Raw genomic sequence first — 23,174 nt, forward strand, 5'->3', positions numbered from 1 at the left:
TCAACTTTTTCTTTTTGAAAATCAGAAGTTTTTGTTGTTGAAGATGACTCATCGTTTAAGTTCACATTATCATTTACATTATCTTTGTCTCTAGCCAAAGAAGTGAAATTAATGACAGGCAATTTCGAGTAATCAACACATTCTTTTTCCTCAATTTCACTAATACTGTCAGAATCATCTTCAATATCAACAAATTTTTGTTGAGTACTTTGTGTCGATTTCTCGGTTTTGTTCAAAATTTTGAGTTGTTCACTCTTTGTCAAGGTCTTGTCCAAAGTTTTAACAAGATCATCAACATTTAAACATTCACTTAAATTAACTACAACATAAGCATATGAATCATTAGGCACGGTGTCATAGTTAGCTATTCTACTCTCACAATCAAAAGTAGTCTCATCAACTAACTCTCATTTGAAAGTAATGAAGGGAAGCAACTTCCTATGTCGTTCTACACAAATGTCAGCTTAATGGTAAAGATCAGTTAACTTTCCATATAAATGTTTAGCCGTATTACAGTAGATATTACATTGTGTTACTAACATTTTATTATCCATTCGTAGTGAATTCCTATCACACATAAGATTTGTAATATAAAACTCTAAACCTTCTATCTTAGATTTCTTCTCCTTCAATCTATTACGAGCTTCTTATAAGGACGCCATAGATGTCTCTGCTTCACTACTCATCGAAATAAGCATGTCATTTAAGAGTAAGTTTCTTTAAATTCACACAAAATAGAATTATAAGATTGTAAAGGAATATTAAGAGATATGAAAAGATCATGCACCTTAGCAGTTATAGGAGACTTTGGAGTAGTCGAGACAAAGCAACTCCTAGTAGTATATACAGTCTTATCATCTTTTTCATCAACTTTCACTTCATTCTCCATTTCCTCTTCATTGCCTTCCTCACTCTCCACAAACATGCTCTTCTCATTAGACATCCCTTCTTCAAATTTTGCAAATAACACACCATGCGTTGGATTGCACATTTCTTCATCATCTGATCCAGATGACTAGATTTGATATGTTCCATCATTCTCATCAGTTCCTCTAGCCACTAACGAGAGATTTTTTATTTGGGTTCGAACTTCTTTAATTCGTTTTGCGTAGTAAGCCTCATCCTTAGCAAAATGATTATAACCATTGTAATAGCTACAGTTGTAGCCAAAATCTCCCTTCAATTTTACTTTAGTCTTTTTCTCATCTTCTTTCTTCTCAAGTTTCGACACCACATTTTGATTCCCACAAGCATTCAAAACTTTTTTCTTCTTAAAGTTGTTCTGAAATCTTCCACTTATTGGTTTCTTGAAAAACATCTTCACTCTATTATTAGAGTAATACATAACTGCTTCATCATCAGAAGCGATTAAAAATCCTTCCTCATCCACTTTTGCTTCAACCTTAGACTCATTTTCCTTCACGTTTTCTTTCTACACTAAAGCCATTGAACCACCATAACCTTGCTTATTCTCCTTAGCAATCTCCATAACCTCATTTTCATGAGTTTTCATAATATTATACAAATTGGTTAACAAAAGAGTATCCAAGTTCTCCTGTGTCTTAATCATCAAGCATATGTTTCACCATTTCTTTCTCAGTCCATACATGAAAGTAAGATTGAATCCCAGAGTCGTACGAGTTACCCCGTATCGTGTCACCTGAAGACTAGATCATTCATCATTTCTTAATAAGCTTCAATGTATTCATTCTCTTTCTGATTGTAATCAGAAAGTTCAAATGAATATTTCTTCACAGAGCTTTTCCTTGTTCTTTCATTTCCCTTATACTTCTCTTTAAAAGTATCCCAAATTTACTTAGTAGTTGTGCGTCCACAAACATAGTTGTAGACGACAGGAGGAAGAACACTTCTCAATTCACGAAGAGCTTTGTTATCAGACACATTCATTGTGTTTGCTTAAGCAACCATTTCTGCAACAGTTCCGACATTACCAACATTCTAAACCATATCCGTACGCCAATTTTCTTCCTTAATAGATTTCCACAAATTTTCATCAATATTATTGAGGTAATCTTCCATACAATCAACCCACTAATCATAATACACGATAATCGGCATTGGAATCTTCGTTGCAGATCCAAGAAGATTCGCAAAGTTCATCATCATGTTCGCATTGAGATTTTCCATTTTATTTGATTTAATGAAAAGAGAAATTTAAGAGAAATTTCTAGACGAGAATTGAGATGATTATCAGATCGATTGATAGAAACAACAGAAAAATCAATTAATCACTTATTGACTAACTAAAGAATCGCGTTTTCAAATTATAGAACGATGAATCAGAATGAGCAATTCAAAAAGATGAAAAACTCGATGTAGATTCTCCGATCAGATAATGAATCCCGCTCTAATACCAATTGAAGAGCGTTTGCATTAATGTTTAAATCAATCGAATCTATGAAAGCAATAATGAACACAAATATCTAAATAAGATATGTTTAGCTCCGATTATATGTGGAAGGAGTACAGAGTTTTTTGAGTAAAAAGAGTAAAATCAGACCATGTTCGTTACTCTAGACCTAAGTACTTACCCTATTTATAGGGTACATCAGATAACAAGAAATACACGCACTCGACATTAAGTATCGAAACTGAAAGTGCCTTGTAAATATATACCATAAAGAACGTGCGTAACTTTCATTACTTACAGACACAAAACCTAAAGATATAGCATTCGACTACTCACTACTAATTTCGACTCTACAAGTTGTCAAACATATAAAACCACCATTAATCTCATTGTGAATGACCAAACTAACTATGGAATCCTCAGTTCCATTCCATGTTCCAAAATTTGCCTTGGGCTATAACTATCACTAGAGCTATGCTTTGATAACATTCTTCATGTTTATGTTTCACTATCATCTTTAGAGTGTCAATTCATGTTCATGAATGCCATTCACTTATTGGATGTCAATCATTACGTGGCTATCAAGATATTTCTAAAAATGCCCTTATGGCCAATAATTTCATGTATGCATCAAGGAATTAAGTAGCACCTTATGTTTTGAATCCAATTCATACCAAGAGTATCCATTCATGATGATGAACTTCCTTTACAAATTAAATGCTCAACTAAGAAGGATTCTATTGAATTCAAGATATTGTCCCCAAATCCATTTTAATCGAAGCCTATATGTGATTCTATCATCATGGATAAGTTCTAACATTCCTATTGCATTTATTGTTGAAAAATTTTCATCCAGGTCATGGAATCCAATCCATTTAAACCATTAATTGCAATATCCCTAATTTGGGTTTTTTAGGGTCATGGAGCTATATACCAAAATCATCAAATCCATTAATGGGATGATTGGATTGAGATTAGATCCATGGAAACCACTCAATGGAAGTTAGAAAACCAAACCCTAATCATTTTATCTTATTGATTCTAATATTTGATTTTTATGCATTTCACAAACTCGATTTCTAGGTTGAAAGGGAGAGATATACCTTGCAACACTTGATTTCTTCACAACTTGCATCACTTGAACCAAGAAAACTTGGGATCGAATCCTAGGAGAAAAGAAATATGAAAATCGCCATTAGAAAGGGTTTATGGAGCTCAAACTCGTTATTCCTCCATAAGGGAAGATTAGGTGCATCTTATTTCCCACTGTTTCAGATTTGGTCCCTCAAGTTTATCCATGTTGGCTAAAACCCACCAAACCTCAATATTTTTTATTTCAATTTAAGTATTGACATAATAAATCCTCCTCCATCCATTATATAACCTTTTTTTTTCCATTCCACTAACTGAGTGAACCATTTGGTCAACTCACTTTTCCAATTTGACCCTTTTGGTCCTTTAACTTTTACAATGTTATTATTTTCACTTATAACTTTCTAAACTTCTTATCAACTAATGACATGTTTATCCCTTGATGCTTTAACTATATAAACCATTTTTCGTTTATTTACTTTATTAAAATTAAGAACCCGGTCCAAAATTTTAGGATGTTACGTTCAAGGTATCAAACTTATGCTTAATCATATAAACATAATCATATCTACTGAACCTATCGGTAAATACGACGTAGTAATGTTTGTCTTCCCTTGTGATGGATCTGAAAGGTCCACGCACATTAGTATGTACAAGATCCAACAATCCTTTTCCACCATTACATGTTCATCTAAATGGTGATTAAGTCATCTTGCTAACAAACGAGACTCACATGCATCATCCAACCGAAATTCGAATGATTCCAAGTCTGGTCCAATTGGAGTTTGGTGACATAACTCTTACTTTTAATGCTAAGGAGATTTTGCCACAAAGGCGATCATATCTAAATTATTACAAGAATCAGTACTAAAGTTAACCTTACTATTATTAGAAACACAAAATGAATGCTAATTGAAAGAATATGTTTTAGACATAAAACCATCATCTTTATAAATTGGAATTATCACCCTTCCATTATCAAATGGAAATTGATATTAATGTTTATACAATACATAAAATGAAAATTTTGGTTTCTACACATCTCCAAAGAGTAATAGCAAATAACTAGTTTGTAGCACCTGGTTTCTGGTACGTAAAATTTATCTTAGTGTTTTTCATTTTTAACCTTGGACTCGGCGAGTTGCAGGTCCGACTCGCCGAGTAGAGACGAGATCCGGAACACGTTTAAGTTGGCGACTCGGCGAGTCCGTATTCTGGACTCGACGAGTCACCGCTATCTGATGAAACCCTAAATTTCAAGGGTTTGCACCCTATTTAAACCCCTCATTCCGCCCCCAAGCTCGCCCCCATTCACCCTCAGAGCCCTATACTTCGTGCAAGCCTTGTTCCTTGTGAGTTTGAGATATTTGGTGTGTTTTCTTGAAGTTTTGGAGTGGGAAGGAGAGTAGATCAAGAGGAAGAGGAGGAGGACAAGTATCTTTGAGCTATCTCAGTGTGTCCCTTAAGGTATAACTCATTTTCCCTCTGTTTTCATGCTTATAGTCCCTTTTAACTCCATAGAAGTCCTCCTTGAGCCTTTCCCCCAAGCTTGTTGTGCTTTATGGGTTGTAATAAGTTGTTAGCCTTTAGATCTAGGTGTGATTGAGCTTCAGGAGCTTAGATCTACTATCTTTATGGAGCCATATTGCATGAAAGCCCTAGATCTACTCTTCTGGTGCATTTTGAGCCCTAAAACCTTTATTGGTGATTATTTACACGTAAAGTTGGAAACTTTACGTGTTATTCATGTCCTAGAAACCCAGATCTATGAATGGCATGAGCTGGATCCAAGCAGAATCACGTGTATAGTTTTTGCATGAGGCCGACTCGGCGAGTCGCTCATCTGACTCAGCGAGTCGAGTCGCGAGTCCCCGAGTTTTCCCCCTTTCTCATTTTCGGGTTGAGGTAATGAGTCATTGGGTGTGACTCAGCGGGTCGGAAGCTAGACTCACTCATGAAGTCACTCGTCGAGTCAATGCCATGACTCGGCGAGTTCAAGGCAATCTTCTTGTCTCAAGAACAACTCGGCGAGTTGTTCATACAACTCGGCGAGTCACAGCTTATAGTGCTCTTCGGATGAAGATGAACTCGGCGAGTTGTTCATACAACTCAACGAGTAGGATGCAGGACTATTGGCCTTGGGTATTGAAGGAAAACTCGTCGAGTCAACGCTTAACTCGACGAGTAGAGACAGATTTATGGTCAGACTAAGGGAAAGGGACTCGGCGAGTTAGCAAGCCAACTCGGCGAGTCTGGTCAACTGGCAGTTGACTGTGACTTGACTTTTGATTTGTTAGGGGTAAATGGTCAATTTACCCTGAAGGCGGTTAGCAGTATTTGACTGAGTATTTTGTGGGAATTATAGCAGGAGAATTTCTAGAGTGGCAGCAGCAGCGGACAGTCAATTCCCACACAGATCAGCAGCTATTTCGAGGTGAGTTGCCTTCCAGTAGCGGTGGGTCTACGGCCACAATGCCGGCCCACCAGTAGGAGTTGTATGTTGGATGATTGTCTTTGTGATAACATCTAGGTTTGCTAATACCTGATACGTTATATGCTGGCATGATATGTTATATGTGATAGTAGTAGGGTTCGGTTGTTAGGACCGAAGGGTAGGTCAGACACCCCAGATATGTCTGACAGTATGTGATGATATGATATATGTTGGTATGATCTATTATATGTGATACTGGTAGTAGGAGGGGAATAGTCCCCTAGAGTCGGTTGTTTGGACCGACGGGTAGGTCAGCACCCCAGAATGGCTTGACATGGGTAGGTCAGCGCCCCAGAATGGATTGACACGGGTAGGTCAGCACCCTAGAATAGCTTGACACGGGTAGGTCGGCACCCCAGATTGGCCGTACCTGGTAGGTCGGGCACCCCAGAATTGCCCGACAATATGTGTGATATGTGATTGTATGGTATGTGGTATATTGGGGGAACTCACTAAGCTTCGTGCTTACAGTTTTCAGTTTTGGTTTCAGGTACTTCTTCTTGAAGGGGAAGGAGCTGGCACGGTAGCGGTACATCACACACCTGCTTGTATTCCGCATTCTAATATTTTCCTGGGAAATTGTACTCTAACACTTTTATGGTTATGACAATGTTTTCCTTCGTGCAACATTTTTTGTGAAATGAAATGATCATCGAATGATTTATTCCTAAATGTTTTGCTAAGTACATGTTTTAAAAACGAAATTTTTGGCTCGTATTTTTGGGATGTTACAAGTTGGTATCAGAGCCTTGGTTTGAGGGATTCGAACACACCTTCGGGAGTGTTTGAACTCAAATCGAGGGATTAAAAGATTTTGGAAAAAGAAAATGTTTTCAAAAAGGCTAGAAAAGGGTACTAAGAAAGAACGAAGTGTGTGATGTGCGCGACCGGCCAAACTCAAGTAAGTATTCCCCAATGTACTCATACAAGCTTATGTTATGCTTATCAGTTTCAGTAGAACAGCATGCTAGAATAGGACTAAGGATCTAGGAGTGATGCCTTATGTGCCTGCTTTATGTGATTCAGTGTGTGAAAAGTTGCATGCTAGAATTGAGTAGACAGCAGTAGGATGGCCTGTTTAGGTTATGCCTGATAGTGAGAATCTAGCATTGTATGTTAGTTCGGTCTTTCTCTACGAGAATAGAGCTGCTTGAGATTGTTTCCTTTATGTTCAAATGTTGTTTGCTTTGTGCTATGAGGGCTTTGAAGTGATGGGAGTTAGCTGTTAGGTGAATACGTTAAAGTCACATGTGACCAGGGTTGAATAATCTCAGAGTGTTGGATTTGACCCTATTGCATAGCTCTTGTTTGAGTCCTAACCGTGGTAGGGATGAGCCCCTCAGTCGAAGGATTATCCGAGCCTCGTCACATGTGATTGTATTCAGGTAATAGCTAATTGGCGTCACCAAGAGGCCTTCAGCAGCTGAGGACTGGATTGGGTGGAGTCAGAGGTTTCCTAGGGTAAGCCTAGGATAAGGGTAGCAGAGATCAGCGGTAGTGAAAAGGACCCGGTGGAGTCAAGATAGTCCTTGGAGAATGTACGGATAGATATGGAAGGTAGTATGGGCCCGTACTACTGAAAGCAGAGGATTCGTACCCGAATCGAGGAATGCCAAGACAAGACCAAGGAACTTGTAGTAGGTGTGATCCCTCCAGAGGTATCAGTATCGCTAACAATTGTTATTTCTTTTGTATTTCAGAATGGTGGTACTACGCTCGAGGCCAGCAGTTGGCAGTACAGGAGAGGGATCGGGTTCGGGATCAGGTTCCGAGCCAGTAGATGAGGGGCTACGCGAGTTCATCGCGTCAGAGATCACCAGAGGCATCCTTGAGTCGACCCCCATTATTTTCGGGTCGATCAAGGACGGGATATTGGAGTTGATGGAGGATCACCTCCGAGCATTCAAGAGCGACATGGCCTCTAGCCAGACGGGATCTCGCACGCTGTCCTTCAAGGACTTTCGGGGCAGTGGTGTGCCGGATTTTTATGGGGCGAAGGAGCCCATAGCTTCCAGACGATGGATTGCAGACATTGAGTCTGCACAGTTGACTAGCTTCTGCCCTGAGGGGTCAAAGGTGAGATTTGCAGCAGGATGTTTGAGAGATCAAGCTAGGGATTGGTGGGAGTCCGTCGGTGACTTGTTGGGAGCCTCGGCTGTCAAGGCTATGACCTGGTCGGACTTCGTGACCAGGTTCAGGGCAGAGTTTGCGCCGGCTGTTGAGCTTCAGTAGCTGGCCAGGGAGTTCCTAGATATGAGACAGACGACAGAGACTGTGGCGGAGATCACCGCCAAGTTCTGGGAGAGGGCGTTGCTGGTGCCCCAGTATGCGGGTGACGAGGATATGAGGAGGACCCGCTATCATGATATGTTACGAGCTGACATTCGGGAGCATGTCAGTTTTTCCGCTTGCCCTACCCTGGACTCTATGATTGCCAGGGCGAGGGAGAGGGAGGTAGAATTGGAGCACATCAGGAAGAGGAAGTCAGAGGAGGGGCAGACAGGAGGGGTTTCGGGTAAGAAGCCCAAGGGATCCGATGGTAGGCCGAAAGGCCAATCAAGACCGAGCGCTGTAGGAAATGTGGCAGACCTCATGAGGGGGCATGTAGATTGGGATCATCAGGCTACTATAAGTGCGGCAAGATGGGGCATATCAGCAGGGATTGTACCGCCCCTGCACCTGTGATTCAGACATCGGAGTTGCTGTGTTTTCGCTGCAACCAGAGGGGCCACAAGAAGGCCAATTGCCCCCAGTTGACAGCATCAGTGCCAGTGAAGGCGCCAGCTCCAGCGACCCTGCGGATCACTGATGGCCGGCAGGGCAAAGCAGAGGCTCCAGTGGTGAGGAGTCGGGCGTTTCAACTGACGGAAGAGGAGGCACGCGCTGCACCCGATGTGGTGACAGGTATGATTCTTTCCCTCTACTTTATTTTTATGATGTTATGTTATTGATATATGCTCTGTGTATATGCATTAGGATCGTTCCATGTGAACGGTATTCCTGTTCAGGTGTTGTTCGACTCGGGTGCCACCCGATCATTTGTTTCCCTTGCGCATAGCAAGAGGTTTACTGGGTTTTCGGGAATATTGGATTGCCCTTTAGAGGTAAAGATTGCCGATGATCGGTCGGTGCGAGCATCAGTAGTTTTCAGGGATTGTGTTCTGAGGTTATTTGAGGAGCGCTATTTGGCGGATTTGGTTCCCATCCCGTTGCGGGGGAACAAGGTGATTATAGGCATGGATTGGTTGAGCCCTAATGGGGCGGTGATAGATTGCGCACAGCAGCTAGTGCGGATCAGGACCCCGAGTGGGGGAGAGTTGGTGATTCACGGCGAGAGGCCACAACACAGACATGTAGTATGTTCAGCAGTGAGAGTTAGGCGCTACCTTCAGCAGGGATGCGCGGGGTATGTCGCATATGTTATGTATACCCGGGAGACGGGTAAGGCGACGGTGAGCGAGGTTCCAGTGGTGCGAGACTACACTGATGTGTTCCCGGAGGAGCTTCCTGGAATACCTCCGGAGCGCCAGGTGGAGTTCAGGATCGATCTAGTTCCTGGTGCGGCTCCAATAGCCAAGGCACCCTATCGGTTGGCTCCTCCCGAGATGCAGGAGTTGTCTACGCAACTGCAGGAGCTGCTAGACAAGGGGTTTATTCGACCGAGCAGTTCACCCTGGGGAGCCCCGATCCTGTTTGTAAAGAAGAAGGACGGGTCGCACCGGATGTGTATAGATTACCGGGAGCTGAATAAGGTAACGGTGAAGAACCGTTACCCACTCCCGAGGATTGATGACCTCTTTGATCAGTTGCAGGGAGCATCTTGGTTCTGCAAGATAGATTTGCATTCAGGTTATCATCAGATGAGGGTCAGAGAGGAGGATGTGCAGAAGACCGCGTTTCGGACGCGTTACGGCCATTATGAGTTCGCGGTGATGCCGTTCGGGCTCACCAATGCTCCTGCCGCGTTCATGGACCTCATGAACCGTGTGTGTAGACCGATGTTGGATCGGTCTGTGATAGTTTTCATTGATGACATCTTGGTTTATTCCAAGACACAAGAGGAAAATGAGGAGCATCTGAGAGAGGTTTTGGAGACCCTGAGGAGGGAGAGCTTGTATGCCAAGTTCTCCAAATGTGAGTTTTGGTTGCGCGAGTTGCAGTTTCTTGGTCACCTCGTCAACTAGAACGGGATTTCAGTAGACCCGGCCAAGGTGGAGGCCGTGATGAGGTGGGAGGTTCCGAAGTCTCCATATGAGATTCGGAGTTTCCTAGGATTAGCAGGCTACTATCGGAGGTTCATTCAGGATTTCTCCAAGATAGCCGTACCCCTGACATGGTTGACTAGTAAAGTCGTGGTATTTCGTTGGGGGCCTGAGCAGCAGGCAGCGTTCGAGATTCTGAGGCAGAAATTGTGCGAGGCGCCGATCTTAGCCCTGCCCGAGGGCGTAGAGGATTTTGTGGTATATTGTGATGCGTCGATCTCAGGCCTAGGCGCAGTATTGATGCGGAGGGGGCAGGTCATTGCCTATGCCTCAAGGCAGCTGAAGCCTCACGAGGCGAACTACCCGACGCATGATTTGGAGTTGGGAGCAGTGTTTTTCGCCCTCAAGATTTGGCGGCATTACCTCTACGGGGTTCGATGTACCATTTACACGGACCACAAGAGTTTGAGGTACCTCATGGATCAGCCGAATCTGAACATGAGGCAGCGTCGGTGGTTAGACGTGGTGAAGTATTATGATTGCGAGATCCTTTACCACCCAGGGAAGGCCAATGTGGTGGCCGATGCACTTAGCTTCAAGGCGGTGCCAATCAGGGATATTTGCATGAGGATGACTGTGGTGACTCCCATGTTGGAGCAGATTCGGGAGGCTCAACAGGAGGCTATGAAGGAGGAACATCGGAAGAGTGAGCGAATAGTGGGTCAAGTCACCTCCTTCGATTATGATAGCCGGGGGTTATTGACACTACATCGTAGGGTGTGGGTGCCATATCATGGAGGCGTGCGCCAGATCTTGATGGAGGAAGCACACAAATCCTGATTCTCTATTCATCAAGAGGCGACAAAGATGTATAGGGATCTTCACCTAGACTATTGGTGGCCCTGCATGAAGCGGGATGTGGCGTGGTACGTCGAGTGGTGTTTGACCTATAGGAAGGTCAAGGCCAAGCATCAGAGACCGCACGGCAAGATGCAGCCGTTGGATTGTTGGAATAGTGTCTATGGCTGCAAGTATATTAGGCAAGTATTTGACCCGATTGTGCATGGTCCTTTTGGGTTTCCTTCACCATAGCAACTTGAGAGGATGATTTATTATGAGAGAATAAATATTATTAATATATTATGAGAATAATATAAGGAATAATAATATTGTTATTTGATTAATATAAGTCATAAATTAATTAGAATTAATTTAGTGACTTAAAGAGATTAATTAAATAAGAGGGTATAAATTGTCAATTGTTTGATAGTTACACTTTGGGTTGTAAATCATTCATGGATAGGATTGGACGATTTCTAGGGCTTGGGATAAGGCACAAATCGTCCAAGGGCTTATCTTGGAAAGGATTTGGATTGCTTTGAGTAAAAGTTATCCAATTAGGGTTTAAGGGTGAAACCCTAGGAGCCTTACAAGTATAAATAGATCCTTGGGGCAAGGTAAATCGGCACCTCTGCAAAAGCAAAGAAACCCTGGCCGATTTCTTCCCTCTCGTCTCTCTCAAAGAATCCTCTTGCTAGTTGGTGTTTGTAGGCCATTAGAGGAGTGACATTTGTGACTCTAAAGCTCCAAGGAGAAGAATATCAAACAAGTGTTTCAAGGTAAGCTTCTATCTCTGATTTTGTATTGTTCTTATACTCTATTAGCCATTAGAAATCTTGGACCCAATGAATGTTTAATTAGAGAAACCTAGATCCAAGCATTAGGGTTTGTATGTGCACATAGGAATGTTCATATGACCAGAACCCATCAGTGGTATCAGAGCCTAGATTGGTTTCTATTAAATTGATGCATGATTGTTTGCTTCTTGCTTGCAAAATTCGAATTTTGTGGTTCTGAGTCATGGACTCGGCGAGTCCATTTGGGCACTCGGCGAGTTCGAGCGTCAGGAAGGGCCAAAATCGGGATTTTTTTATATTTATCTTATGGAAACTTGTCTTTATCATATTAGATCAACCCTAATCCGATTTTTTGATATATATGACTATTATCTTGATCTAATTAAAGATATTTATCAATTAATAAAATATTTAATTTCCTTATGTGATAATTAATTAATTGCTTTGATTAAATTGGTAAATTATTTTGCAAGAAATCATTAAATAAATCAAATATGGATAATTGTGGAATTAATTATCAATTAAGATTATTTGTTATTTGATCCTTTATGTTTTAAATGTTTAAAACTTGCCCTCAAGTTTTGAAATTTATGTTTTGTGATTAAAAGTTTAATTTAGACAATTTAAATTTCAAACCCTAGAATTTTACAAGTTTAAAATCCAACCCTATACTAATATAATATTACAAGATTAATATATATATATATATATATATATATATATATATATATATATATATATATATATATATATGTAGAACTAAAATGCTAGTCTTACCGTTAGTAAGCCTCATTCACGAAGCCGGTCTATAAGGTGGGTATAAGGTTGCTGCCTATAAAATGGCGCTTAATGGGTGTACACTCACACCTACCGCTTGCTTGATCGGTGGAGGGTCGTTAGCCAAACGGATAGGATAGGACAACCTCATCCTCTCATTAAAAGTATAATATGAAATACAAAGTAACTACATGTTTTTTTCAAAATTTCTCAATCTTTGTTACTTTAGGAAAAGTGAATTGATGCAATCCCATGAAATTACACTTTGCACCCTTGCTAAGAAGTTAGTGGAGCGTGTGTGGTTTACCGACACACTAATTGGTTCTAAGCAAAGGTGGCAAAAGGGTGATTCATTGTTTATCATAGTTCAATGGAGCGTGCGTGGTTTACCGGCACATCGAATAGGTGATCATTATATTGAAGGCACCATGTAAATTTGCATGGTAATTCACACCCGCTTTGTGATCCTCGGTATCCCAGTCACAAACAAGAGGGGCATATCGAGATTTAAACATGCCATTGAAAAGTTTCAATGAATCTCATCTAAACCTAGGAATTCTCAATACATTTAGAACTTAAAGTTATGTTTTGTGGTGGAGAATTAGTGAATTGTCATTCACTTACCTTCAAATTGTTTGCATGTTAGATTACGGCATACCTTTTCTAATATGTAAATATCGTTGTTGGATCCTAGCCCTAATTTTCTTATTGGGTGATAATTAGGGATTCATATTCTAATCTATCTTTGTCCTTTCTATTTGTAGATGTCGAACGCAAACAATGTTGCTGCTAGTTCATTCACATTGATGAGCCTTTGTCAAAAGGTCACTTTCGATAGGACGAACTTTAGCGAATGGATAAGATACATTCGCACTATTGCTCGCTATGAGGATAAGGAGTATGTCCTCGATGAGAAGCTCGAGAAAATCAACCCTGAAATCGCTACTCCGGCTGAAATGACCGCTTTTGAAACTCACGAGCGTGATGCAACGAAGGTACATTGCATCATGATAGCCACTATGAACTCCGAATTCCAAAAGTCCTATGAGGACATGTACCCGTACGAGATGCACCAAGACTTGTTGGAGAGATACCACCAAAACACGAGACAAGAGCGTTATGAGATTTTCACTAACATGATTTCCGCTAAAATGGGTCATGGAGAGTCTCTTACCGTGCACCTGCAAAAGATGTAAAGGTATGTCGACCGTCTTCGCAAGTTGAATGTTGACTTTGGGGAAGACTTGGCGATCGACATGGTGCTTCACTCTTTGCCTCCAAGCAAAAATCAATTTAGGATGACCTACCACATGAACAAAGAAGAGGTCACCCTAAGCAAGCTCCAAGGTCTCTTGAGGGTCGTTGGGAGCAACTTCAAGGACAAGTCTGTTGCACCAACTCCCAATCCGCCCGCTGCTCCTGTGTTGGCTATTGGACAAGGAAGGGGAAAGAAGAGGAAGGCTTCGTCTAAGAACCATCGCAAGGTTAAGCCCCGAGATGGTGCCTCTTCTAGTGGGACCAAAGTTGATCGTGCTAAACCCTGCCCTAACCCAAAGGAGGCAGAGTGCCACCACTACCACAAGATAGGACATTGGAAGAGAAGCTGCCCAGAGTACTTGCAAGCCATCAAGGAAGGAAAGATCAAGCCGTCTTTCGCAGGTATATACACAATTAAATCTAACGATTCATCTCATGCTAATTCTTGGGTTCTTGATACCGGTTGTGGTTACCACATTTGTTCTAATGTGCAGGGACTAAGAAGAAATAGGGATGTGGAGCATGGAAGGATAAATCTAATCATGGGGAACAGAAGATCGTCGCCTGTGACCAAGATCGGAGTGTATTCTTTAGTGCTTAAGAATGGTTTATCTTTAGATTTGAACAATTGTTGCTATTCGCCAGAAATGGCTAGAAACATCATTTCATTTCATGGTTTGTTTAGACAAGGTTTTAGATTTTCCTTTAATAATGAGAATGGTTCCATTTTGGCTTATCTGAATGGTGTCTTTTATTTTGAAGCAATATCGTGTAACGGAATTTATGAAACTGTTATGATTGTTGATAACTTAGGAAATGATGTTTTATGCATGGATTCTTCCAATAGTATGGATAGAGCATCCTTGTGGCATTGTCGTCTTGGACATGTCAACAAGAAGCACATAGCCCAACTCCAAAAGGTTGGAGTGTTGGAGTCATTCGACCTTAAGGAAGATGACACATGTGAATCTTGTTTACTTGGAAAGATGACAAAGTCACCCTTCACAAGTATGTGTGAAAGGGGTGAAGGTCTATTGGACCTAATACATACCGATGTATGTGGACCGTTTAGATCAACCACGAAGGATGGGAACCACTTCTATGTGACTTTTACCGATGACTATCGTAGATAAGGGTATATCTACTTAATCAAGCAAAAGTTAGAAACTTTTGAAAAGTTCAAAGAGTTCAAGAATGAAGTGGAGAATCAATTGGGCAGGAAAATCAAGATGCTTCGATCCGATCGAGGAGGAGAGTACCTAAGTCTTGAATTCCACGATTATCTCAAGGAGTGTGGAATAGTTTCACAATTGACGCCACCTAGGACACCACAATTGAATAGTGTGGCAGAAAGGCGTAATCGAACCTTGTTGGACATGGTTCGCTCTATAATGAGTCGTGCTTCACTACCTATCTCTTTTTGGGGGTATGCCTTAGAGACTGCCGCCCATATCCTTAACCGAGTCCCTACTAAAAAGGCTGCCAAAACACCTCACGAGATGTGGACAGGGAAAGCTCCCTCGTTGGCACATATCAAGGTTTGGGGTTGTGAGGCTTTCGTAAGACGAGATACTCACGACAAGCTCGAACCTCATAGTGAGCGATGTATTTTCATCGTCTACCCGCAGAAATCCTTTGGATATCTCTTCTATAGACCAAAGGACAATGTTGTCTTCGTTGCGAGGAGAGGAGTTTTCGGAGAGCGAGAACTCATAAGCCAAGGAGACAGTGGGAGGCAAATCGAGCTTGAAGAGATTCAAGAGTCGATAGATGAAGGAACCTCTACCGCTGGCACTCAACCCGAGGAGGAAACTCCGGTTGAACCGATTGACGAGTCCTTACCTCTTAGACGTTCCGAAAGAGTTAGAGTTCAACCCCAGTTTCATGGTTTTCATATTACTACCGAAGGGGACACGTATATTAGTGATGGTACACTAATAAACCTTGATGAACGTAATAGCTATAAGGAAGCCATGGCAGGCCCGGAGTCTGAAAAATGGAAAGAGGCAATGGATAGCGAGATCCAATCCATGTATGATAACCAAGTTTGGAATTTGGTTGATAATGTGCCCGGACGTAAGACCGTTGGGTGCAAATGGATCTTCAAGAAGAAGACCGGTGTGGATGGAAACATACACACATATAAAGCGCGATTGGTCGCGAAGGGCTTTACTCAAACTCCCGGAGTTGACTATAATGAGACCTTCTCACCAGTTGCGAAGATAAAATCTATTAGAGTGATGCTAGCGATTGCCGCATTTCATGATTATGAGATTTGGCAAATGGATGTCAAGACCGCTTTCCTTAATGGGAAGTTGGCTGAGGATGTTTACATGGCTCAGCCAGAGGGGTTTGTGGATCCGAAGCATCCGAATAGAGTGTGTAAGCTTGAGAAGTCCATTTATGGACTGAAGCAAGCGTCTCGCAGATGGAATCTTTGCTTCGATGAGAAAGTCAAAGAGTTTGGATTTGTACGAAGCGAAGATGAATCGTGTGTATATGTCAAAGCCAGTGGGAACATAGTTAGCTTTCTCGTTTTGTATGTCGATCACATACTACTCATAGGAAACGACGTCCCGACTTTGCAGGAGGTTAAGTCCTGGCTCGGGAAGTGCTTCGCTATGAAGGACCTCGGAGAGGCTTCCTATATTTTGGGAATAAGGATAGTAAGAGAGAGAAGTAAGAGACTAATAGGACTTAGTCATAACACCTACTTAGAGAAGGTACTAAAACGTTTTAGTATGGAAAACTCGAAGAAGGGAGAATTACCGATACTAAAAAGTTGAGTAAGACTCAAAGTCCGAGTACCGAAGCCGAAATAGCAGAAATGAGCCGAGTACCATACGCTTCCGCAGTTGGCTCAATCATGTATGCTATGACTTGTACTCGCCCTAATGTAGCCTTTGCTTTGAGTATGGTTAGCAGATATCAAGGGAACCCTGGCAGAGCCCATTGGATTGCGGTTAAGAATATCCTTAAGTACCTTCGGAGGATGAAGGAATGGTTCTTAGTCCTCGGAGGGAGTGATGACTTGAAGGTGCGAGGGTATAGTGACGCCAGCTTTCAGACCGACAGGGACAACTACCGTTCGCAGTCGGGCTGGGTCTTTACCCTGAATGGAGGAGCAGTGACTTGGAAAAGTTCCAAGTAGGAAACCGTAGCTGATTCAACGTGCGAATCAGAGTACATTGCAGCGAGCGAAGCGTCGAAGGAGGCGATATGGTTGAAAAACTTCATCGGTGATCTTGGAGTTGTACCCGCCATAAAGGAGCCCATGGAGATTTTCTGTGATAATGAAGGAGCGGTTGCCTTGACCAAGGAACCGAGAGATCATGGTAGATCACGAAATATCAACAGAAAATATCACTTTATTAGACATCGTGTAGAAGAAGGACAACTCGTAGTGAAGAGGATATCATCAGAAGATAACCCAGCAGATCCGCTTACAAAGGGATTGAGTAGGGTTAAGCACTTGCAGCATGCTAGAGTATTGAACTGAAGGATGATATTAGCATAGATTAGATAATAGTAGAAACGTGTAATAGATAAATGTGATTAACATTTGATGATTAAATAAAAGAGTATTATTTATCAGTAATGTTACTGTCTTATGTTAATTGTTTAACTATTGTTTCATTTTGCATGTTTTGACTTCCAGAATAATTGAATTTATTAAGAATAATCGAATTATTCAAATTGTCCACAATCGTTCATATGTTGGAAGTAGATATGAATGAAGATTATTATGAATTGGTGTGTAGATTGTCTAAATGGTATTAGACATAGCAAAGGGTTGCTGCAACGTTCATGAGTGCTTATGAACTAGTTTTGAGCATTGGAACAAACCTGCGCTTGCTGGAATCACCTTATGGAATATGATATAGAAGGGTGATCGCAAGACGATAATATCATATAGTCTTAAAACCTAGATATATGGTTTGTTATATGTTAATTGGTTGTACATTGATAATGCGAAAACGCATCAGTAACTCGGTGTTATAAAATGCATTGTTGTGTATAGTTGATTAATGAATAAGTAAATGCATATAAGTCGAAGCTTATCTGTTACTTTTATCCCAAGAGGGTAAAAGCGATATCTCGGCCGCTCGATGATTTGATTTGACTTATGTGTCGGGCCCGGTCAGAACTGAATTGATGTGTTCGATTAAGTTCTATGTCAAATGAATCGGAGATCAAGAAACCAAATGCTAGACAAATTACTCAATAGAATTGTCAGCATGATATCTAACAGAGGACTGTACGATCCCTTATCTAAAGGACAAGATTGATTAGATTGGAGTTTGACAGCGTCTTTGAGAGCTATGATTGCAAATCGAATGGTACTTGTGCATATAGTTACTAGACTTATCCAAGTGGGAGACTGTTGGAATAGTGTCTAAGGCTGCAACTATATTAGGCAAGTATTTGACCCGATTGTGCATGGTCCTTTTGGGTTGCCTTCACCATAGCAACTTGACAGGATGAGTTATTATGAGAGAATAAATATTATTAATATATTATGAGAATAATATAAGGAATAATAATATTGTTATTTGATTAATATAAGTCATAAATTAATTAGAATTAATTTGGTGACTTAAAGAGATTAATTAAATAAGAGGGTATAAATTGTCAATTGTTTGATAGTTACACTTTGGGCTGTAAATCCTTCATGGATGGGATTGGACGATTTCTAGGGCTTGGGATAAGCCACAAATCGTCCAAGGGCTTATCTTGGAAAGGATTTGGATTGCTTTGAGTAAAAGTTATCCAATTAGGGTTTAAGGGTGAAACCCTAGGAGCCTTACAAGTATAAATAGACCCTTGGGGCAAGGGAAATCGGCACCTCTGCAAAAGCAAAGAAACCCTGGCCGATTTCTTCCCTCTCCTCTCTCTCAAATCATCCTCTTGCTAGTTGGTGTTTGTAAGCCATTAGAGGAGTGACATTTGTGACTCTAAAGCTCCAAGAACAAGAAGATCAAACAAGTGTTTCAAGGTAAGCTTCTATCTCTGATTTTGTATTGTTCTTATACTCTATTAGCCATTAGAAGTCTTGGATCCAATTCATGTTTAATTAGAGAAACCTAGATCCAAGCATTAGGGTTTGTATGTGCACGTAGGAATGTTCATATGGCCAAAACCCATCATGGATATCCCGTTCTGGAAATGGGAGGATATTATGATGGATTTTATCACAAAGCTTCCCCGGACGGCGCGAGGAGTAGATTCGATTTGGGTCATCGTGGATCGATTGACCAAGAGCGCCCATTTTATCCCGATTCAGGAAAGCATCTCGGCCGAAAAGTTGGCCGATATTTACATCAGGAAGATAGTGGCGCGGCACGGGGTGCCAGTGTCAGTGATATCGGATGGAGATGTGCGGTTCACTTCCAGGTTTTGGAAGAAGTTTCATGATGAGTTGGGCACTCATTTGCACTTTAGCACCGCCTTTCACCCGCAAACGGATGGTCAAAGTGAGCGGACCATCCAGACTTTAGAGGATATGTTGCGGGAATGCGTGCTAGACTTCGGTGGTAGATGGGACACCGATCTTCCCTTGGCTGAGTTCTCGTACAACAACAGCTACCACGCGAGTATTGATCGCCCTCCATTCGAGATGTTGTACGGACGGAGGTGCAGGACCCCGATATGTTGGGGTGAAGTTGGCCAGAGGGTCATGGGGAGCACCGAGGTGGTGCTCAAAACGACCGAGAAAATCCAGCAGGTTCGGAGCAGGCTTCAAACTGAGCAGAGTCGGCAGAAAAGTTATGCCGACAGGCATCAATCAGACCTAGAGTTCCAGGTCGGGGATATGGTTCTCCTAAAAGTGTCGCCTTGGAAAGTCGTCATTCGATTCAAGAAGCGAGGCAAGTTGGGCCCGAGATACATTGGTCCGTTCAGGGTTGTAGCCCGGGTGGGCAAGGTGGCATATAGGCTGGATCTGCCCGCCGAGCTCAGCCAGATCCACAGCACCTTCCACGTCTCCCAGCTGCGGAAGTGTCTCGTGGATGATTCAACGGTGGTGCCGTTAGAAGATATACAGGTTGATGACAGCCTGAATTACATTGAGCGCCCAGTCGCGATCCTCGACCGGAAGTTGAAGGATCTAAGGAACAAGAGGGTGGAGTTAGTGAAGGTGCAGTGGCAGCACCGAAAGGGGTCCGAGTGGACTTGGGAGCCGGTGGAAGAAATGATGGAGCATTACCCCGAGCTGTTTCAGGATCGAGCAGCAGACTTCGAGGACGAAGTCTAAAATAAGTGGGGGAGATTTGTAGCACCCGGTTTCTGGTACGTAAAATTTATCTTAGTGTGTTTCATTTTTAGACTTGGACTCGACGAGTTGCAGGTTCGACTCGCCGAGTAGAGATGAGATCCGGAACACGTTTAAGTTGGCGACTCGGCGAGTCCATATTCTGGACTCGGCGAGTCACCGCTGTCTGATGAAACCCTAAATTTCAAGGGTTTGCACCCTATTTAAACCCCTCATTCCGCCCCCAAGCTCGCCCCCATTCACCCTCAGAGCCCTATACTTCGTGCAAGCCTTGTTCCTTGTGAGTTTGAGATATTTGGTGTGTTTTCTTGAAGTTTTGGAGTGGGAAGGAGAGTAGATCAAGAGGAAGAGGAGGAGGACAGGCATCTTTGAGCTATCTCAGTGTGTCCCTTAAGGTATAACTCGTTTTCCCTCTGTTTTCATGCTTATAGTCCCTTTTAACTCCATAGAAGTCCTTCTTGAGCCTTTCCCCAAGCTTGTTGTGCTTTATGGGTTGTAATAAGTTGTTAGCCTTTAGATCTAGGTGTGATTGAGCTTCAGGAGCTTAGATCTACTATCTTTATGGAGCCATATTGCATGAAAGCCCTAGATCTACTCTTCTGGTGCATTTTGAGCCCTAAAACCTTTATTGGTGATTATTTACACGTAAAGTTGGAAACTTTACGTGTTATTCATGTCCTAGAAACCCAGATCTATGAATGGCATGAGCTGGATCCAAGCAGAATCACGTGTATAGTTTTTGCATGAGGCCGACTCGGCGAGTCGCTCATCTGACTCAGCGAGTCGAGTCGCGAGTCCCCGAGTTTTCCCCCTTTCGCATTTTCGGGTTGGGGTAATGAGTCATTGGGTGTGATTCAGTGGGTCGGAAGCTAGACTCACTCATGAAGTCACTCGGCGAGTCAATGCCATGACTCGGCGAGTTCAAGGCAATCTTCTTGTCTCAAGAACAACTCGGTGAGTTGTTCATACAACTCGGCGAGTCACAGCTTATAGTGCTCTTCGGATGAAGATGAACTCGGCGAGTTGTTCATACAACTCAACGAGTAGGATGCAGGACTATTGGCCTTGGGTATTGAAGGAAAACTCGTCGAGTCAACGCTTAACTCGACGAGTAGAGACAGATTTATGGTCAGACTAAGGGAAAGGGACTCGGCGAGTTAGCAAGCCAACTCGACGAGTCTGGTCAACTGGCGGTTGACTGTGACTTGACTTTTGATTTGTTAGGGGTAAATGGTCAATTTACCCTGAAGGTGGTTAGCAGTATTTGACTGAGTATTTTGTAGGAATTATAGCCGGAGGATTTTCGGAGCGGTAGCAGCAGCGGACAATCAATTCCCACACAGATCAGCAGCTATTTCGAGGTGAGTTGCCTTCCAGTAGCGGTGGGTCTACGACCACAATGTCGGCCCACCAGTAGGAGTTGTATGTTGGATGATTGTCTTTGTGATAACATCTAGGTTTGCTTCTACCTGATACGTTATATGCTGGCATGATATGTTGTATGTGATAGTAGTAGGGTTCGGTTGTTAGGACCGAAGGGTAGGTCAGACACCCTAGATATGTCTTACAGTATGTGATGATATGATATATGCTGGTATGATCTGTTATATGTGATAGTGGTAGTAGGAGGGGAATAGTCCCCGAGGGTTGGTTGTTAGGACCGACGGGTAGGTCAGCACCCCAGAATGGTCAATACCCTAGAATGGCTTGACACGGGTAGGTCGGCACCCCAGAATGGCCGTACCGGGTAGGTCGGGCCCCCTAGAATTGCCCGGCAGTATGTATGATATGTGATTGTATGGTATGTGGTATATTGGGGGAACTCACTAAGCTTCGTGCTTACAATTTTCAGTTTTGGTTTCAGGTACTTCTTCTTGAAGGGGAAGGAGCTGGTGCGGTAGCGGTACATCACACACCTGCTTGTATTCCGCATTCTGATATTTTCCTGGCAAATTGTACTCTGACACTTTTATGGTTAAATCAATGTTTTCCATCGTGCAACATCTTTTGTGAAATGAAATGATCATCGAATGATTTATTCCGAATGTTTTGCTAAGTACATGTGTTAAAAACTAAATTTTTGGCTCGTATTTTTGGGATGTTACATAGTTTATCCTAACTCCATTACTACAAACAAGCTCCAAATCCTCAATCATTGCGACATTCGTCCATTCCGATGATTAGGTTTCGTTCTAGATGCTTGGACTTCCTTCTTTAATTTAGATCCTATAATGCCATCAGAATGTGACTACCACATCATGCATCAAGGAACTACGACTTCGAAGTTTTTGGAGATTGATTATTAAGTACTTGATGTAGAGTCAAACATTTGACTTTACCATCTCCAAGATTTCACAAGTACATATGGCACTTTGTCTCCTATGATCCTTGTCGTTACATTAATTGCAACTTATCTCTTTTGAATTGTGGTTGCGTCAAACAGAGGATACACCGATTTTATTCCCTTATAATGGAAAGTTTTAGTCGAAGCCATTCATTTACATTTAGGACTCGAATGTTTCCTCTTCTTTCAGCCAACATTCAAAAGCTATAACTCGAACTGGATAAGACATCTTATCAACACGAATTCTGCAAATTTAGAGATGGTATAAGATTCCGTCAATGTCTTCTCCATACTAATCATATGGTAAACCAAATCGAAATTGTCATAAGAACCAGTGAGAGATTAAAGCACAAGATCTTATAGAAAACTCTTGTCAAGGATAACATTGAGAATCTTGTGTTGATAGAGGATTATTTAGGATAAATAAGCTAAACAAAAGTTGTAGGAATCGTAAAACCGAGTGCGTGCATATAGAGAATATCCAAATCTAACTTCATGTAAGGAAGTTATAATTTTTAGAAGTTTCAGCGTAGCAGTGTGCGACAAATAAACTAAAATTGAGAGCGGTTGATTGTTAGGAAAAACAATCTAATCGAGGGTTGAAGATATCGTCAATACCCATCCGTCGATATAAAGCCAGTCGAGAACGGATATCGAACGAGGGGGTTATGATTTTTATATGGACATTAACTGTTTGAGCCTATAAAAATATAACTTCAAAAATATAGT

Source organism: Lactuca sativa, chromosome 1 (genome assembly GCF_002870075.4).
Source record: "Lactuca sativa cultivar Salinas chromosome 1, Lsat_Salinas_v11, whole genome shotgun sequence".
Taxonomy (NCBI): domain Eukaryota; kingdom Viridiplantae; phylum Streptophyta; class Magnoliopsida; order Asterales; family Asteraceae; genus Lactuca; species Lactuca sativa.